This window comes from Procambarus clarkii, unplaced genomic scaffold (assembly GCF_040958095.1).
Source record: "Procambarus clarkii isolate CNS0578487 unplaced genomic scaffold, FALCON_Pclarkii_2.0 HiC_scaffold_1050, whole genome shotgun sequence".
Classification (NCBI taxonomy): domain Eukaryota; kingdom Metazoa; phylum Arthropoda; class Malacostraca; order Decapoda; family Cambaridae; genus Procambarus; species Procambarus clarkii.
This window is the reverse complement of record NW_027190082.1, coordinates 15,814-26,645: the sequence shown is the minus strand read 5'-3', so window position 1 is coordinate 26,645 and position 10,832 is coordinate 15,814. Positions and strand designations below refer to the sequence as shown.

Genomic DNA, 10,832 nt, shown 5'->3' with positions numbered 1-10,832 from the left:
GCCAACGGCCATACCACGTTGAGAACACCGCTTCTCGTCCGATCAGCGAAGTTAAGCAACGTTGGGTTTGGTTAGTACTTGGATGGGTGACCGCCTGGGAACACCAAATGCTGTTGGCAATAATGTTTTTTTTTGTTTTGTTTTGTTTCGTTTGTTTTTGTTTGAATGGCTGGCTCCACGGGAAATTCACGGAGTTGTGTGGAATAAGGCCTGGTAAAATGAATTAATATGTATGTCATGTTTAAAACAAACTCGCTTAATATAGATATTGTGTGAGGCTTTATACAAAAACAAACAACCAAAACAAAACATGTTGTATATATATATAGCTTAATCCGGGTTTGAACTCGCAACTCCAAGAATACGCATCACTTATATACACTTTACCACTGGACCACTGCTGCAGGACACAAGCTTGATGCTGAGGTATCAATTTAATGACGTAAATGCCATTTCCACAAATAAATGATAATTAAAAAGTATTTGTATGTACAAATCTTTTCTGTTTAAAAGGCTACAATATCAGTTACTGATATAATTTGTGTTAATGTTTCTATACCCACAAGAAGGCATATTTTTGCTTATATGTAAAGGGTACGGAGAACGAATCCACAGACCATCATTCCCCTCCCCTTCCCTCCCCCCCCCCCCCCCCCCCCAACTCCCACCTACTACCACCACCACCACCACCACCAATCACCACCAATCACCACCAATCACCACCAATCACCACCAATCACCACCACCACATCTAACCGAAAACCCCCTAACACATCAACCCTCCCCCCAATCAACAGGCGAAATAATAACCCTCAAATGCCTGCCTGCCTGCCTGCCTGCAAGCCAATACTAACGGTCTTCTCAGAAAGAAAATCTCTTTGTATCTGTATTACTTGATGAAATGTATGATTCTAATAATGAAAATAAATTTTGATGTCGGTTGTATGAGCATAATGACCAATATGCACATGATATGAATGAATTAAATAGTGTAGTTTTAAGTAATTAGGTTGTAGACACATTAAGCGGATATGATATTTGACGCGTCCAGAACTGGTGATTTTTGGTTTAGTTTTAAATGCACCACCACCACCACCACCACCATTGCTTCCCAGAGCCTAATTAAGGACCGGTAAAAGGAGTCAATATGTATGTCATCTAAAAACCAAAGAATGAATAAAAAAACACACACACAAACCTACATAATAGTATTAGGAAGATTGTATGGCAAAAAAAAAAAAGTATTATTCCCATTGGGTCGTTTGAACTCGCGACTTCCAAAATACCAGCCACACACCTTACCACCCAGCCACCATAGAGTTGGTATAATTGTGCAACTTTAGTTATAAAAGTAAAGTTCTTATTGTCTCAAATCTTATTGTCTGTTCTATGAAAAGGCATGATGTAAATTATGTATTTTTTGAATGATTGAATTGTAGGCACATTAAGCGGATTCGATATTTGATATATCCAGAAAAGGTGATTTCTGTTCAGTTTTAAAATGCATCACCGTTAACGCTAAAGGACTGGTAAAACGACTCGATGTTTGTCATTTTTAAAATAAACACTAAAACTAGGCCCTTAACATATATAATGTTTGAATATAAATTGAATGCATATAAATACAAAGTGGGAGTGGCTGGCTGGCTGGCTGGCTGGCTGGCTGGCTGGCTGGCTGGCTGGCTGCTGCCTGCCTGCCTGCCTGCCTGCCTGCCTGCCTGCCTGCTGGCTGCTGGCTGGCTGGCTGGCTGGCTGGCTGGCTGGCTGGTGGGCTGGCTGGCTGGCTGGCTGGCTGGGGCTGGCTGCTGCCTGCCTGCCTGCCCGCCCGCCCGCCCGCCCGCCCGCCCTGCTTGCCTTGCCTTGCCTTGCCTTGCCTTGCCTGTCCTGTCCTGTTATTGCCTTGCCTTGCCTTGCCTTGCCTTGCCTTGCCTTGCCTTGCCCTGCCCTGCCCTGCCTTGGCTGCAGCTGGCTGGCTGGCCGTAAATCAACTCTTAACAACACCATACCACACCACACCATCACTCATCACCCATCACCCACCACCGGCCCCAGTCTCCCAGCCTCTCTTATATACCCGAGCAGGCCCTTTAAATTATTTGAATTGTTGCACTTCGGCCAATGGCAGGCACGATCGCTGCTGCTCAAACATATTCTGGTTCACAAGTATTATAATATATTATAATATATATTATAATATATATATATATATATATATATATATATATAATATATATATATATATATATATATATATATATATATATATATATATATTCATGAAACACATTAAAACCTTGATCATTTATTCATTCATTACGTCTAGTGAAGAATTGCTTTTGTTCATTTGTATGATTAAAAATTAATATAATATGAATTCCTCGCTTAAAGTAAAATATAAAATATATATTGGATTTATATGATTGGTTAATATTCCAAGTGATGCTGAATATCCCCTATAATTTTGTTTTGTTTGTTTGTTATGTACACATTCCAAATGAAATCAATATAAATGTTATTATTAATGTTTGAAAGTTGATTGTCTACTTGAATCTCTCTATTAAAGTGTGTGTGGCTCCGGATGGAGCCTGGTTATGGTATTTGTCGTGGTGGGTGGCAGAAGTGCTTACTTCTTCTCTGTCTTCTTTGGCAAAAGAACTGCCTGAATGTTTGGAAGAACACCTCCCTGTGCAATGGTTACGCCAGACAGAAGTTTGTTGAGTTCTTCGTCGTTGCGGATGGCCAACTGCAAGTGACGTGGGATGATACGGGTCTTCTTGTTGTCACGTGCGGCATTACCGGCGAGCTCCAGAACTTCGGCAGCGAGGTATTCCATGACGGCTGCCAGGTAGACAGGAGCGCCAGCACCGACGCGTTCGGCGTAGTTGCCCTTACGCAGCAGACGGTGAATTCTGCCCACGGGGAACTGAAGTCCGGCCCTGCTGGAGCGAGACTTTGACTTGCCCTTCACTTTGCCTCCCTTGCCGCGTCCTGACATTGCTGCTGCTGTTGTGGGTTTGTGGTGTTTTATGCCGCCCCGCAGATCGAGCTTCGTGTTATATACCCCGCTCAGGATCAAGGGAGCCCGCCACTGACCAATCAGCGCGCTCCGCCACGCGACCCGCTCTGAGCTGAGTCGCGAGCGGGATATAAAAGGAAAGCTCGCCTCGCGCAAAAGTTCATTATTGTATCGCAACGCCAGCCAGCACGAGCATCATCATGCCACCCAAGGCATCTGGAAAGGCTGCCAAGAAGGCCGGAAAGGCCCAGAAGGCCATTGCCAAGGGCGATAAGAAAAAGAAGCGCAGGAGGAAGGAGAGCTACAGCATCTACATCTACAAAGTGCTGAAGCAGGTCCACCCCGACACTGGTATCTCTTCCAAAGCCATGTCGATCATGAACTCGTTCGTGAACGACATCTTCGAGCGCATCGCCGCCGAGGCTTCTCGCCTGGCCCACTACAACAAGCGTTCCACCATTACCAGTCGGGAGATCCAGACGGCTGTAAGGCTCCTGTTGCCCGGAGAACTGGCCAAGCACGCCGTCTCTGAGGGCACTAAGGCCGTCACCAAGTACACCTCCTCCAAGTAAACGGCTTACTTACTGCCCTGTGGTGGTGGCTTGGCCTCAAACCAACAAACTCGGCTCCATTGGAGCCACACTTTAATTTCTAAAGAGATTGTGAGTGTTAGACACCAATACTATTATAACAAAAACCTCTGTCACTGAAAGCAAATAGCTATAAAATGAGAATATTTATGAAACTGTCTGTGTGTGTTTCTCTCTCTCAGTCTCTGTCTGTCTGTCTGTCTGTCTGTCTCTGTCTTGTCTGTCTCTGTCTTGTCTGTCTGTCTGTCTGTCTGTGTCTCTCTCTCTCTCTCTCTCTCTCTCTCTCTCTCTCTCTCTCTCTCTCTCTCTCTCTCTCTCTCTCTCTCTCTCTCTCTCTCTCTCTCTCAACACATATAAGCACTCGGTATCTTTTTTTTTTTCTAGAGATTAGAGATTCATTGTTATGTTCCACATTAGGATTACTATGCAGGCCACCCTCTTAGGTTTGAAAATGTCAAGAAAACGGTTAATTTAAAATGTCATCTCCTAACTTAACAGATTAAGCCAGAGGACCGAAAACAGAATAAAACAGGACTGGACAGTATGTCACTTATACAAGCTGCTTTTATTTCTAGTACAGTATGACAATTTTTATTTTGGGGGGGGGGGGGGGGGGGTGGGTGATCCTTGACAGTGCATAAGAGCGAAAAGCGACGGCGTTTTGTTTGTAAGAGAACAGGTTGTACTACAAATGACTTGATTTATTGATATCACGTGTATGTATGACACCTAAATTAGTGTATTTGTTTATTTATTTATTTATTTATTATATGTGTAGATGAAGGTTAATTCATATGACTGATGCTAGGAATGTCTGAAATCTCCTTAGAAGGATATTTTGGCCCTGAGAAGGGCCGAGTTTGGTGTATACTAGGGTGGTCGATTTAGCTTATGCACGCTCTCCACGGATACGGCGAGCAAGCTGAATGTCCTTTGGCATGATGGTGACACGCTTGGCGTGGATGGCACAGAGGTTAGTGTCCTCGAAGAGACCGACCAGGTAAGCCTCGGATGCCTCCTGTAAAGCCATGACGGCAGACGACTGGAAGCGAAGATCGGTCTTGAAGTCCTGGGCAATCTCGCGCACCAGACGCTGGAAGGGAAGTTTCCTGATGAGCAACTCGGTGCTCTTCTGGTAACGACGGATCTCACGCAGGGCGACCGTTCCGGGCCTGTAACGGTGAGGCTTCTTCACACCCCCTGTGGCAGGAGCAGACTTGCGTGCTGCCTTGGTGGCCAGCTGCTTACGAGGAGCCTTGCCTCCCGTGGACTTGCGAGCAGTCTGCTTGGTGCGAGCCATGGTGAACAACTGTGGTTTGTGATGGCCGGCGCCGAAAAATTTTTGCTTATATACGCCGTCTCGAGGCGCTTGCTCGAGCGCCATTGGCTGCTCGACTCGCCTACGTCACCCCGTTGCCCCTCCCCTCCTTCCTCTGGCTGCAGCCAACAGGCGGCTCACCTCAATCACTATTATCGCTGATTTTGCTCTATTTTTTGGATTTGTGCAAAAGTCATTTCACAGGGACGTGAAACAGACGAGTAGGCAACTGCAGTTTTGAAAGCGTTGTGAGAAAGCCGTGTCTACTCGACCACAAGCGTAAAGTAAGGGCAGGCAGGAGTTGCAATGCTACTAGTACGTCCGCTTGATGGGATATAGTCGGGAAATCGTGCGGGCATTCGTCAATTCGATTCACACAACTTCAACACCATGACTGGACGCGGCAAGGGAGGCAAGGGACTCGGAAAGGGTGGCGCCAAGCGTCATCGTAAGGTGCTACGTGACAACATCCAGGGCATCACCAAGCCCGCTATTCGTCGCTTAGCTCGTCGTGGCGGCGTGAAGCGTATTTCGGGTCTCATCTACGAAGAGACCCGTGGCGTCCTGAAGGTGTTCCTCGAGAACGTCATCCGTGATGCTGTAACCTACACGGAACACGCCAAGAGGAAGACCGTCACTGCTATGGACGTGGTGTACGCTCTGAAGCGCCAGGGTCGTACCCTCTACGGATTCGGCGGATAAGAGCTTGGCTAATCCATCGATTCCACCCACCACCACCTCAAAACGGGACCTAATTAGGTCCCTATACTTTTTTTACTGAAGGGCTTAATAGACGATAACATAAATTGTTTTGATATCAGCTAGCACATTGGGTCTTATGAAATCTATTTTTTATCCTCGCATGCTTAAAGGGACTCTGATTGGGGAGGGAGGGGGGGGGGGGGGAAGGTTTGTTACGTTATATACTAGCAGAGCAGGATCATTGGGGGGGGGGGGGGGGTGAGGGGGAGAGAGAGAGAGAGAGAGAGAGAGAGAGAGAGAGAGAGAGAGATCTTTCCCAACTCTTCCTTTTTACATGAGTGAGCTACCCGTTTTATTCATTTTATCCTTCTCAGAGCTGTTTTGATAGTATCCAAATGATGGTAAATGAAAAGGGAGGACACGAATATCTACCCAGAATTCAGGACTGGCAATCGATATGCATGTTTGAGTGCGAATCTTTTTCTCTCTCAACTTAGGTATACGTTTATGTCGTACCTAAAAGCGAGAACCACACTATTGGGACAAGTATGCAAGGCCCAATTTTCCTAACAAGCACAGTTAATTTTGTTATTTTCGAACATTTCTTTCCAAATTGGTTTATCCAATTAACAGTATTATATTAAGATCATGAATTGCTGGGTTAGGTTAGGTTAGGTTAGCTTAGCTTAGGTTAGCTTAGGTTAGGTTAGGTTAGGTTAGCTTAGCTTGGGTTAGCATAGGTTAGGTTAGGTTTGATTACATTTCTATGTTAGATTTAACTCAAATTCAAAACAATTGCAGTCATTCGGCTTGTTAGTCAACTTGCCTCTAATAGGGGCAATTTGTCTAACAAGACTATTTAGTTTTGTGTGCATATATATATATATATATATATATATATATATATATATATATATATATATATATATATATATATATATATATATTATATATATATATATATATTATAGCTTCAAGACTCCGAACCAATATAGAAGCATCAAGAGGAAGTGCTTGTGTTATGGGCCAATAGGCCTTCTGCAGTTACTTCCATTCTTATGTTTTTATTCCCATTGGTTCGTGTTTTATCTTGTGTAAATGTCAATCACCTTACCCAAAACTTTGGTACCATATCACCTCACCCATGTGTATATATAATATATATATATATATATATATATATATATATATATATATATATATATATATATATATATATATATATATATATATAATATACAGAGTAAATCTACCCCAAAAGTAATGATTTATTTGTCTACAAAACTAAACTCTTTTTGGAATCATATGAGGCCCCTCCACTGAGGGGGGAGGCCTGGATGTTTATTGTCATGTGTATTCATGCTGCTTGCATGTCGTCGTTTATTTTGCCTTTGTTGTTTTCTTGACAGCTTTCTTTGCCTTGGGTGGTTTGGGAGATTTTGAAGCTCTCTTTATTTTGGGCTTTTTGTTCCCAACAACAAGCTGCTGCTGCTGCTGCTTCTTTTTCAAGGCTGTAGGTGGTTTGTTGCTTGTGGCGGCTTTCTTGGGAGTTACCACGGCCTTCTTTGCTGCTGTAGATGGTTTCTTGGTTGTGGTGGCTTTCTTGGGAGTTAGAACGGCCCTCTTCTCTGCTACGGCCAGCTTGAATGATCCACTAGCTCCACTTCCCTTGGTCTGAACAAGAATGCCGTCAGCCACTGCTTTCTTGAGAAATCTTCGGATGTAAATGGCGATCTTGGCAGCCTCGACTTTGTTGTTGGCAACAACGTACTTCTTGATTGCTTGTAGAGACGAGCCCTTACGGTCTTTGAGTGCTGCGACCGCGGCTAGAACCATTTGACTAGTTTTCGGGTGAGCAACCTGGACGCGAGGTTTCCTGGTGGTGGCCACCACAGCAGCAGCAGCCGCAGCCTTCTTGGTAGGCTTTGCTTCTACCATGATGATGATGAGATAACCAAGGTGATGAGAGACGCTCAGACAGTCACGGGGGAATGATGCTGCCGCCGCTTGAGCCGAACCTATTTATGTGCCGGCACGGTACAGAAGCTGCAACCTGGCAACTCGTCCACCAATCACGACGGTTGGTTTTACGGCTCCGAAACCTGGATCCCATATCTTCTCTAAAATAGAAGCATTTGTTCATGTTCTTTGTAAAAGTATCATAAAGCAGGACAGATGAGACAAATATCATAAAAACTGAAGAGCAGATGAGCACACACATGTTTGTATTACAAAAGAAAATCCACAAATTCATTAGAAATTGGCAGGGCAGGCTGAGGAAGTAGGTAGATGTAAAATGTCTGTAAATGGCGAAAGAACATAAACCCAAGACTGAATAAACGATGTTAAATATCCATGCCAAGGAGACAAAAATATGTTAGGATACAATTACCATTAAGACACCACAAGCAGGTCCGTATCCTGCCGCGATGACTTAAAAGAGTTGGTTATTAGCCACAATGTGTAGGCAGTCTCATGCCAACGGCCATACCACGTTGAGAACACCGCTTCTCGTCCGATCAGCGAAGTTAAGCAACGTTGGGTTTGGTTAGTACTTGGATGGGTGACCGCCTGGGAACACCAAATGCTGTTGGCAATAATGTTTTTTGTTTTGTTTTGTTTTGTTTCGTTTGTTTTTGTTTGAATGGCTGGCTCCACGGGAAATTCACGGAGTTGTGTGGAATAAGGCCTGGTAAAATGAATTAATATGTATGTCATGTTTAAAACAAACTCGCTTAATATAGATATTGTGTGAGGCTTTATACAAAAACAAACAACCAAAACAAAACATGTTGTATATATATATAGCTTAATCCGGGTTTGAACTCGCAACTCCAAGAATACGCATCACTTATATACACTTTACCACTGGACCACTGCTGCAGGACACAAGCTTGATGCTGAGGTATCAATTTAATGACGTAAATGCCATTTCCACAAATAAATGATAATTAAAAAGTATTTGTATGTACAAATCTTTTCTGTTTAAAAGGCTACAATATCAGTTACTGATATAATTTGTGTTAATGTTTCTATACCCACAAGAAGGCATATTTTTGCTTATATGTAAAGGGTACGGAGAACGAATCCACAGACCATCATTCCCCTCCCCTTCCCTCCCCCCCCCCCCCCAACTCCCACCTACTACCACCACACCACCACCACCACCACACCAATCACCACCAATCACCACCAATCACCACCAATCACCACCACCACATCTAACCGAAAACCCCCTAACACATCAACCCTCCCCCCAATCAACAGGCGAAATAATAACCCTCAAATGCCTGCCTGCCTGCCTGCCTGCAAGCCAATACTAACGGTCTTCTCAGAAAGAAAATCTCTTTGTATCTGTATTACTTGATGAAATGTATGATTCTAATAATGAAAATAAATTTTGATGTCGGTTGTATGAGCATAATGACCAATATGCACATGATATGAATGAATTAAATAGTGTAGTTTTAAGTAATTAGGTTGTAGACACATTAAGCGGATATGATATTTGACGCGTCCAGAACTGGTGATTTTTGGTTTAGTTTTAAATGCACCACCACCACCACCACCACCATTGCTTCCCCAGAGCCTAATTAAGGACCGGTAAAAGGAGTCAATATGTATGTCATCTATAAAACCAAAGAATGAATAAAAAAACACACACACAAACCTACATAATAGTATTAGGAAGATTGTATGGCAAAAAAAAAAAAGTATTATTCCCATTGGGTCGTTTGAACTCGCGACTTCCAAAATACCAGCCACACACCTTACCACCCAGCCACCATAGAGTTGGTATAATTGTGCAACTTTAGTTATAAAAGTAAAGTTCTTATTGTCTCAAATCTTATTGTCTGTTCTATGAAAAGGCATGATGTAAATTATGTATTTTTTGAATGATTGAATTGTAGGCACATTAAGCGGATTCGATATTTGATATATCCAGAAAAGGTGATTTCTGTTCAGTTTTAAAATGCATCACCGTTAACGCTAAAGGACTGGTAAAACGACTCGATGTTTGTCATTTTTAAAATAAACACTAAAACTAGGCCCTTAACATATATAATGTTTGAATATAAATTGAATGCATATAAATACAAAGTGGGAGTGGCTGGCTGGCTGGCTGGTGGCTGGCTGGCTGGCTGGCTGGCTGGCTGCCTGCCTGCCTGCTGCCTGCCTGCCTGCTGCCTGCCTGCCTGCCTGCCTGCCTGGCTGGCTGGCTGGCTGGCTGGCTGGCTGGCTGGCTGGCTGGCTGGCTGGCTGGCTGGCTGGCTGGCTGGCTGGCTGGCTGCCTGCCTGCCTGCCTGCCCGCCCGCCCGCCCGCCCGCCCGCCCGCCCGCCTGCTTGCCTTGCCTTGCCTTGCCTTGCCTTGCCTGTCCTGTCCTGTTATTGCCTTGCCTTGCCTTGCCTTGCCTTGCCTTGCCTTGCCTTGCCCTGCCCTGCCCTGCCTTGGCTGCAGCTGGCTGGCTGGCCGTAAATCAACTCTTAACAACACCATACCACACCACACCATCACTCATCACCCATCACCCACCACCGGCCCCAGTCTCCCAGCCTCTCTTATATACCCGAGCAGGCCCTTTAAATTATTTGAATTGTTGCACTTCGGCCAATGGCAGGCACGATCGCTGCTGCTCAAACATATTCTGGTTCACAAGTATTATAATATATTATATTATATTATATTATATATATATATATATATATATATATATATATATATATATATATATATATATATATATATATATATATATATATATATATATTCATGAAACACATTAAAACCTTGATCATTTATTCATTCATTACGTCTAGTGAAGAATTGCTTTTGTTCATTTGTATGATTAAAAATTAATATAATATGAATTCCTCGCTTAAAGTAAAATATAAAATATATATTGGATTTATATGATTGGTTAATATTCCAAGTGATGCTGAATATCCCCTATAATTTTGTTTTGTTTGTTTGTTATGTACACATTCCAAATGAAATCAATATAAATGTTATTATTAATGTTTGAAAGTTGATTGTCTACTTGAATCTCTCTATTAAAGTGTGTGTGGCTCCGGATGGAGCCTGGTTATGGTATTTGTCGTGGTGGGTGGCAGAAGTGCTTACTTCTTCTCTGTCTTCTTTGGCAAAAGAACTGCCTGAATGTTTGGAAGAACACCTCCCTGTGCAATGGTTACGCCAGACAGAAGT

The 10,832-nt window shown here is 43.4% G+C and overlaps 2 non-coding genes across 2 annotated transcripts; both read left to right on the top strand.

Moving 5' to 3' along the window:
• Positions 1-119, top strand: LOC138362003 (5S ribosomal RNA). The gene has a single exon (XR_011227353.1). It is a non-coding gene; the product is annotated as a 5S ribosomal RNA (ribosomal RNA).
• Positions 120-8,103: 7,984 nt separating this feature from the next.
• Positions 8,104-8,222, top strand: LOC138362002 (5S ribosomal RNA). The gene has a single exon (XR_011227352.1). It is a non-coding gene; the product is annotated as a 5S ribosomal RNA (ribosomal RNA).
• The last annotated feature ends 2,610 nt before the right edge of the window (positions 8,223-10,832 follow it).